Source organism: Meleagris gallopavo, chromosome 7 (assembly GCF_000146605.3).
Source record: "Meleagris gallopavo isolate NT-WF06-2002-E0010 breed Aviagen turkey brand Nicholas breeding stock chromosome 7, Turkey_5.1, whole genome shotgun sequence".
NCBI classification, from domain to species: Eukaryota; Metazoa; Chordata; class Aves; order Galliformes; family Phasianidae; genus Meleagris; species Meleagris gallopavo.
In genome coordinates, this window is record NC_015017.2 from 26,909,420 (window position 1) to 26,918,462 (window position 9,043).

The window sequence follows — 9,043 nt, forward strand, 5'->3', positions numbered from 1 at the left end:
TGAGTGGCAGTCTAATGCGTGTAAAGGATATGCTTATTTGTATCTGTGGTTTTACCACAGGGAATTGTCAGATTCTACTTGATAAAGCTTGAAGATGTTTCTGCCTTTATGGCACTCTTGAGTTGCTGAAAGGAACAACTAAGCAAATAACCGATGACTGACTTTTGCCACCCTGTGCAAAAAAAAAGTCTAAATGCATGATTTCAGCAGATATCTTACTATTGCAAGTAGATCAAAGTGAGTAGTGCAGACTTCTGGGCTGAGAGAGTAACAGGAAGAAGGAAAACTATCACCCTAAATATATTTTAGGGGGATATCACTGTACCCACATGTATTTTTATCTTCACTTTGTATTGACTCGTCCTTTCTTTTGTTTATCTTTGGTTTTAATAGGAACAAGGTAGTGATTTATCATCAATATGCAGAGATACTTTGCACGATGCTGTCTGTCCAGTGCTTCAAATACCATTTATGAACTTTAAGGGCTATGCCTACAGCCGGTCTGGTAGTGTTATGCTGGCACCACCTGAAAAGCTGCTTCTGTCTCAATTTTCTTTCAGTTTGTGTATGGTCAGTTGACATCCTGTAATATTAAAAATGCATGACAAAAAAAGAAATAACAACAAAAAGAGAAACAAAGACACACAACAATTTATTTATGAGTGACTTTTCTTGCATCAACTGTTAGCACCATGGGAGCACCCATTTCCCCATTCTATAGAGTTCCTTGTTCATATAATTTTGCATGTCTGCACTGAAATGCATTGTATGAATGAGTCCAGTTAGCTTCTGAATGGCTCAGAAACCCTCCTGCAGTTATTTTCTCTGCCATTTCTAATTATATGTTGGTTCGGGATGTGTGTACTATTGGTCGTTATACTGTTATAGCCTTCTGAAGTCAGAATGTTGTGTTTGACCAAATGTTGGAAAAAAGCATAGTCCAAAAGCAGCTGCACTGATCTTGTCACTTCTACAAAGAATTTATGTATTTCATAGTTACAATTTATGTCTTCCTCAAATCATATTGGAGAACATTGATTCAAATCCAAACTTGATTCTTGTTGGATGTACTTACATCAGATTTACTGGGTTTTTGATTACATTCTGGCCATCTAATTCTTCTGGTTTCATTAAATATTTGTATTTTGAATACTTACTTGAATACTACTTACCTCCCAGAAATTGCCTGCTTTTCTAAAGTCTAAAAATAACATCAAAATTAGGAAAATCCGTATTTTTTTCAGGTTAATATTTTTAGTTACAAGTTGTCTGGATAGGGATAAATATTTTGCATTGCTAGTAGAGTTAGCAGAGGTTAGGTGTTATGGGGAAATGGTGAAATTCAGTAACACAGCAGAAATGGTTTCCTCCCGTACTTAGGAGGAAGCATTGGTTTTTATTGCCTAATCATTGCCTCACAAAGAACTTCAATTTTTTTTTTTTGCATCAGGCTGTTCCCACTCATTTTTGCAGAAGATGAGACAATTGCTGATTAATACTGCCTGCATCTATGCTGGATGTGTTTGGGTCAAAGCCATTCTATTTGGTGCCTGTCGGTAGGCAGTTTGGTAAACGAGTTCATTTTGTACCTTCAAAATAAAAGTAAATACAAAATAGAGATTCCTCATATAAAGGTTCCTGCATGCACAAAAGCATTGTGTTTAAAAATTGCCTCTAATTTTCAGAGAGGTCTCATTACAAGCCGTGGGGGCTCCCAGCAAACTAGAGTCACGTGTAATACAGTCTTTATTTCTGCATATTAAACGAGTGTTCAAGGATTAACTCATCCTGCTCCCTGATGTGACTTGGTGGCCTAAAACAAACACGGGCTAATGTTCCCCCATCTGGGCTTTTACATTTCCCTGAAGTCTTATATAACCCGTGTAGTACAATGGGATGCTGTGTCACTTATTCCAAAGGTATCATCACCGGTGGAGGCTTGCCAGGTGACTTCATCCTCCCACTCAGTTTTGCCTCTGTCTCGTGGTTGTGTTTTTGGGGAGGAGCTTACCAGCCTGTTGTCTGTGTGTAAAGGAAATTCAGTGAGGTGCGCGTCTCCTACTGTGGAGTCTTCAGGATTACTGGCCCTTTTAGGAAAGCTGAAAGACCTCCTGTCATAGCTGTTAAATTCCTATTGTAAAAACACCTATTTTCTGGTACCAGTCTTCTCTGTTCCTTGAAGAAGGATTCCTCGGTATTTGCTTTGCTAAATATTGGATATTTCTAGCTGGGTAGAAATGTCTCCTGATTCTTTCCTTGTGGTCACAAATCTGTTTCTTCTATCTCCAGTTCTTGTACCATCTGTCCTTCCCCCTGCAGCATGTGTGGCTGTAATTTGGGTAACTTATTGTCCAAGAAGCCTTTGTTTTCTTGGATACTGTGCATTAGTGACATTCAAGTTTTATACTTTGTGCATCTCATTTCTTTTAATGGATCAGCAGCACATTTGGGCCATTCAGACTGGAAAACCTGAGATATGACAGTACCAAAAACTTTTCTCTGCTCATCTGCTGTTTCCTTAAAGGAAGCAGCGAGCCCCAAATCGGTGGTCAGCTGCAGCCCTTTCCTCACAAACCCCGACAAGTTTCATTTCAAAGGCTGTGACATCACTTTTTCAGAAGTGCTGGATGAAGCATAAGTTCATTTCCCTTGACACCCCTCCTTAATGTATTTTTGTTCATCAATGCGTGCAACTAATGTGAAGAGGCAATTCGGTCTCAGCAGTCCTTCTGCTGAGGGTGAAATACTGATAGGTACTTCATTTAATAAAATAGTAATGCTGTGCAGCTGTACGCTGCCTCTCCCACAAGGATCTCTAGGTACCTGAAAGAGTATTAAATAATTAAGCTTGACAATAGCCCTGCATTTCATTAGTTCCATTTCACAGGTGGATTAACAGAGGTTAAGTGTCTTGACCAAGGTCGGAATCGGACCTCATTCCTGTGAGGAAGGCAGTTGGGGGATAGTCTGTGCGTGGGTGGATCTGCTGGTCCCGTGTCGGGTCTCTGTGACAACCCGGGTTCTCTGCGCAGAGGCAGAGCCAAAGCCTGTGCCAGAGCGGGGAGGGAGCCGGGGAATCCTGGCTCTGCTTGCTGAATTCATTTCCAAATGTCGAGGCCGAGGATAATCCATACTAAATGCGGTGACAGGACTGAAGGGTTTGATTTGCTGAAGCCATAGAAATATGTAACCTGGTGCCCAAGAGACCTGTAAGCATTTATTTCATATCCACTGACATCTCCTGTCCAGTCAGCTGAACAAGTCTTTTTGTAAAATTATTTTGCACCATCTGTATCGAGAATGGCAACCTGGCCAATTACAACGGATTTTAGTTTTATTCTGTGAGAGAGTTTTAAAACTGAAAGAATCCAGAAGTGAACCGGGGGGAGGAAATGCTGCATCTTTCCCAGGGAAAGCCGAGGCTTGATGCTGCATGCAGCTGAAATGTGTGGAGTTAGAGGGGTGCTGAGGGTTCCGCACCTTCTTCGAGATTCTCAGGACTTTGCCGAGTCAAAGCACTGAGCTATAAGGTTAAGCATGAACATTAATGAAATGTTATCTCTCTACCAGATGGAACTAAGTGACAAGTACTCTGGCTGTCAAGCACAGAAAATTGTGAATCTGTCGCACATCCCCTGACAACAGCGAGGCAATCTAAGAGCTGACTTATGCAATAGGAATCACACTGCAACAGAGCATCTCGCACGGTCAGAAAGCTGACCCTCAGTGCAAGCAGGGTGCCACTGTTGTTTTGCTAGGGTGCATCTAGCTCTTTCTGATCAGCTGCCACCTTGCAAATAATACACTAAAGAGGATGTTTGTCAGTGCTAAAGTAGCTACAAGTGAAGGCTCAACTTGCATAAAAATTACATGTATACTTGAAATCTTTACAGCTGATGTTTCCAGATAAGAGCAGATACTCCATTCTGATCAGCCTTCGGCTGAAAGGTGTAACCACTATGAGGCTTCTGCTGTCAATGGAACATCTTCCCCGTCTATCAGGATACAGCAAAAACATGATGTTGCTGTATCAGAGCATAGCAGAAGAACTTCCCTGGAGCCTTAAGGGATTGCCTCATATTTTATAAGTTTAACTGCTGATAAATGAAGGTCTTTTTTAATAAATGCATACTCGGCAGGAATGATCATGTAGTATTGTCATTTCATCCACATGTGAAACACCACCTTTTCAGAAGTGGAATGCAGAGCGTAAGGGGAATGCAAACATATCCGAGATAGAAATTCAGATGGAAAGGGGAGTCGTGAATCTAAAACGAGCTTTCAGTGTTACTCGTAGTCTGAATGCATCTCTTTGGTCTTAGCTTGTAGCTGAGCTGTAAGGTGGTATCAAATAAAAAGAAGTAGTTCATAGGAAACTGGAGTTCCTTGAGCTGTTGTGGTTTTCAGAATAAATTTACCTTTACTTTACAACTGACCTGCTGCTTCTCAGAAAATGCCCTTGCTTCTACTCTTTTTAAGAAGGGCTCATTTTCTTATAAAGTTTAGATGAATGGTTGGAGCGGATTTTCTTGTGTAAAATATTCATTATGAACAAACTGTGAATTTGTGAATATGCATGATTCCCCTTTAATCTGTTTTATTTTTTGAGAAACATTTCCTTTCAAAAAAAAAAAAGACAAATGGGTCTGTTCAAACTGACCAAAAAGACTTAAGTATCAAGTGTCTAGCAATCTGTGCACAAGCTGCCTACTGGTGTGATTCTTTTTCACATAAAGAATTTGCTGAGTGACTTTAAAGAAAGCCACAAACGTGACTGCAGACAACTCATGAAGAACTGAAATTTGTTCAGTAAGTTAATGCATTTCACTCTAACGACAAAACAGTAATGGATGTCACGTTATTATGATAAGAGGAAAAAAGCTTGAGAAGGAGGGTCAGAAAATTTGAGAATAGACTGGAACACCACTTGTTGTACCTGAGAAGCATTCTTCATTTATTTCCTTTCCTCACAGTAGAAAGGAAAGTGACCTGTCCAAGCATTAGTCTAATTGTTGGTAGAGGTCAGCTACTTGAGATGCGGCTGTTTCTTCATCAGGTGTCTTCAGTAAATCATTAAGTTTAGAAAAGACCACTATGATCATCCAGTCCAGCTGTCAGCCCATCCCTACCATGCCCAGTTGTTTGTTGAACAGACTGTTGAATGCCTCTAGAGATGGCGATTCCACCACATCCTTGGGCAGCCTGTTCCAATGTCTCCCCACACTTTTCTGGGAGTTTTTTGTAGATTGTTATAGCATGAAATACTAGCTGCTCACAAGATTCCTCTGCTGCCATGCAGGTGTTCAGGAAGCCATCTCAAAGCACTGCGTAATGGACACCTTTTTCTGTCTCCTTGTCTGGACTGTCCTACTTGCTGTACCTCCTTCTTAGTTGGCTAATCCTATTTCCTTGTGGTAGATCTTCTTGGAATACTTGTGTCGGAAATGGCTGTAGGGAAAGAGAGGAACCTACAAATCTCTCCTATTGAGAAACTTGTCCCAAACTCAACTCACAACACTTTTTATCTAGAGAAGTTATAACAACAATGGTTTTCCAGGGGCTTAACTAAGACAAAAGTTTTGTGCTTTGTAGAATCTCAAGCATCTGTCTGAGGTGACCAAGCTTTGGAGATGCTGGACTTTAAGTTAGCTACAGCATTCTGAGATCCTGAGTGAATAGATGCATGGCAAATCTGGTAATAGAAAAAGTGGGAGAGAGAATTGTGAGCGTCTTCTGAAAATGATATCCGCATCTTGCTTTATTTATTTATTTATTTATTTATTTATTTATTTATTTTTCCTCTAATGTGTATTTTACTGTATGATGAAGATAAGGTGCTTCTCTAGCCATTGGCCTGCTGGAAATAATTTCTCATTTCTTTAAGCAGTTTCAGTAGAGGCAGTGGAATATTCTGCTTATGCAATTGCTGCTGGTAATAAAAGCCATGGTTCCAGATGCATGCATTCACAGTAATGAAAGAAGGTTGCATTGCAAGTAGTGGCAGCTTCCACATCGGTCATAACTCACCACACTCCCAGTTCAGCAAGTTTTAATTGGTGAGATTTTCAGCTTTCTCACAGGCAGCTTCCAAACCATCTCATTAATTTTGGTAGATGTTTATGCTGTCAAGAGATATTGAGCTCTCAAGGAGGTACTACACTGAACAAAACAGTGTTCTGAATGTATAGCTTGCAGCTTAGGTAAGCGCAGGGTAAGAGATAAGTGCTCTGATGTGATAGGACCAGAGATGTGAGAACAAACTCTTGTTTTCCTTTTCCACTGTAAATATGTAATTAAGAAAGACAAATCAGCTGACAATAGTCAGTGATTGTAGGCAGCGTGAATTCAGTGAATTATAAGGGAAATATGAAAGTTTCTTTGACTTCTGAGTGCTGGGCAGTACTGTCCCATTTCTGAAAAGATCTAAAAACCTTCTGTGATGAAGTCCTCTGCAGCCACGAGAAAAGGATCACAGGAGTTGGTCTACATCGTGCTTGCCAGATTCAGAGTGTGCCTCTTGTCCCCACCACACCCACGTGCTCCTGCCTTCAACTTGTGTGTCATGCTTGTGATAAAGTGAGTGTCGGGGCTGGGGGAGGTAGAGATGTGCTGTATGAGGGTGTAAAGGGATAAGAAGACTCAAATAGGAAGGGGGAAATGGAGAAACCTAGTGTGTGCTATAGCAAGGATAGCTTAGAGGAAGGGAAGAGTTTAACCTCTAGTTTGTCTTCTCTTTCCCATAGTGGGACACACAGCCTCGTATTCAAAAGCTCTCCAAAAGCAAAAGCTGTCAAGGGCTGCTAATGCTTCCCATTACCCAGCTTTGAAATGGCTGCCATTGCTGAGTGTTGAAATGCAGCCAGTGCTGGGGTAGGTCGTGCAGTTGCAACTTGCACATCATTTTAGAGCAGAATAATCAACTGTGCTAGAGAAATCCAGGCAGAATGGGAGCTGGCTTGGGCATCCATGCCTGCATCTCTGGGCTCGTGGAAGTGAAAAATGAAATATTTGCCTATTGCAAACAGCTCCAACACAGTGATCTTCAAAAACGTGTTACAGGAGCTTTGCTTTGCTGCTGGCTGTGGAAAAGGGAGGCTGCACTTCTGGAAAAACACCAACCTTCCCTTCCTCTGCCACTTGTATACTGACCCAGCTTAACTCTCTCTGGCGGGGTCAGTTCAGAAAGGCTGCCTGCCAACTTTCATTTTTCATAGTTAGTCATTCATGGCTTTTTGTGGAAGAAACGCCCTGTTTGGTTAGGAGGTAAACTTATTTTGGCAGGGAGGTAAATTCGCAATTCTCACTGTCAAATTATGGCTAAAAAGAAAGAGAAACCATTTTGGCATTCCAAGAATTAAACTCGTTAATGTATGTAGCATTACATTTTAGCAAAGTAATCACAGCTGAACATCCAAAATGTTGTCTTGAATGCTTGGAAAAATTACTGAAAGTAGAAACTGAAAGGGTTCTGCAGTGTCCTTTGTGAGAGGAGATGCTAGTAATTCTGGTATTGGGTCAGCAATTCAAGATGTTAACAAATTCTATTTATGTATAATAGATGCATGAATATGCGTATGTGTGTAAGTAAAAAAGAAATTGTGATAAAAATTCAGGTTTCTGTATGTCAATCCATACTACTGCCTCAAGCTGTGCATTTGTAACATCCATTATTTGAAGCTTAGGCTTTTGAAGTACGTGTATGTATATGTGCAGACACACAGGTATACATATATATGTTAAAAAATACAGAAGTAATGTGTCTCAGGAAAAAAAAAAAAAAGGGCGGTGGTGGAAAGCACAGCTGGTTCTTGCATTGTATTTTGAGTTACTCTGTGACTCCAGAAGCCCTTATATTGTAAAGGTCTCAACTTTTGAGCTCTGTAATCTTTGCAAGCTATGATATGTTGTAGGGGTGCTTGAAATCTGAAATAGAAGTGTTTTAGAAACAGCACACAGATTAGCAGACGTGAAAGGTGACTTTCAAAGAATTTTTCAAGAATATTAAATTTATTTCTATTGCAGAGGAGTTTTCTCATTGGTACTTGGTATTTTTGCTCTAGGAATGGACCTGAGAAAGTCTGTTTAAATGGTACTTTTGAGCAGTTGTTTGAATAGAGATATGTGAGAACTCCTAGAAAGAGAGAAGTGAATTATTTATTAGGGAAGCTGAAATGGATGCTTCATTTTTGTTTAGTGTAATTAAGCCCCTAATATTAATATATAATCAAACATACTGCTCAGGGGTTTACTCTTCTGATTCTCAGCCTGCAGATAGAATCTTTCTTTCCTCCTTTTTACTCATTAGTAGCTTAGATAGGCATGAAAAATCTTTTGAGCTTAAATAAGAGATCTTTGTTGTTGTTGTTCTTGTATAGTTCAAAAGCAGTTAATTTTTAAGACCTCAAACTTGGCGCATGGCCACTCTCAGCTGGCAAATGCACCCTTGCTATTTTTGCTGTGTGCGATTTTTAGTTCTTCTGGAAGCTGCTGCCAAACAACTTCAGACTAATTCGCTTGCCCCTTGCCTCTTCCTATCGCTCTCCAAGTGCTCTCGTGTGCTTCCACCCAGTTAATGAACCATCTGTAAAATGAAGGAGTAGCTCAGTCCTTGATTTCTCTGCTGAATCCCTGGGCTGTGGTGGCGGCGGCTGGTAGCTTGCGTGGTGATGACTGTCAGCTGGGCTGGAAACGTTGTGCCCTATCTAAACCATCATTCCGTGGATAGCAAATTGCTAGGCACTGCCACGCTAGTCCATATGGGAGCTGTGGTGCAGGGTGCTCTGTCCCCTCACTGTTCCTCCTGCCATCCACTGGGACGGGCAATTGTATCATTGTGACCACGCTGTTTTATTGGCGTTGGACATGCACTTGGGAGAAGATTCTGATAGCTGCAGGTGTATGAAAATAGGAGCTGGAGTACTTTGGGGATGGCAAGTGAAAGTTGTGTGGTGGGAAGAATAGATAAGATGGCAGCTGGGGAGAGACTTCGGGCTAGTTAACGAAGGCTAGGAAGGTTCAGTAAATTTTCTCTTTTTTTTTTTTT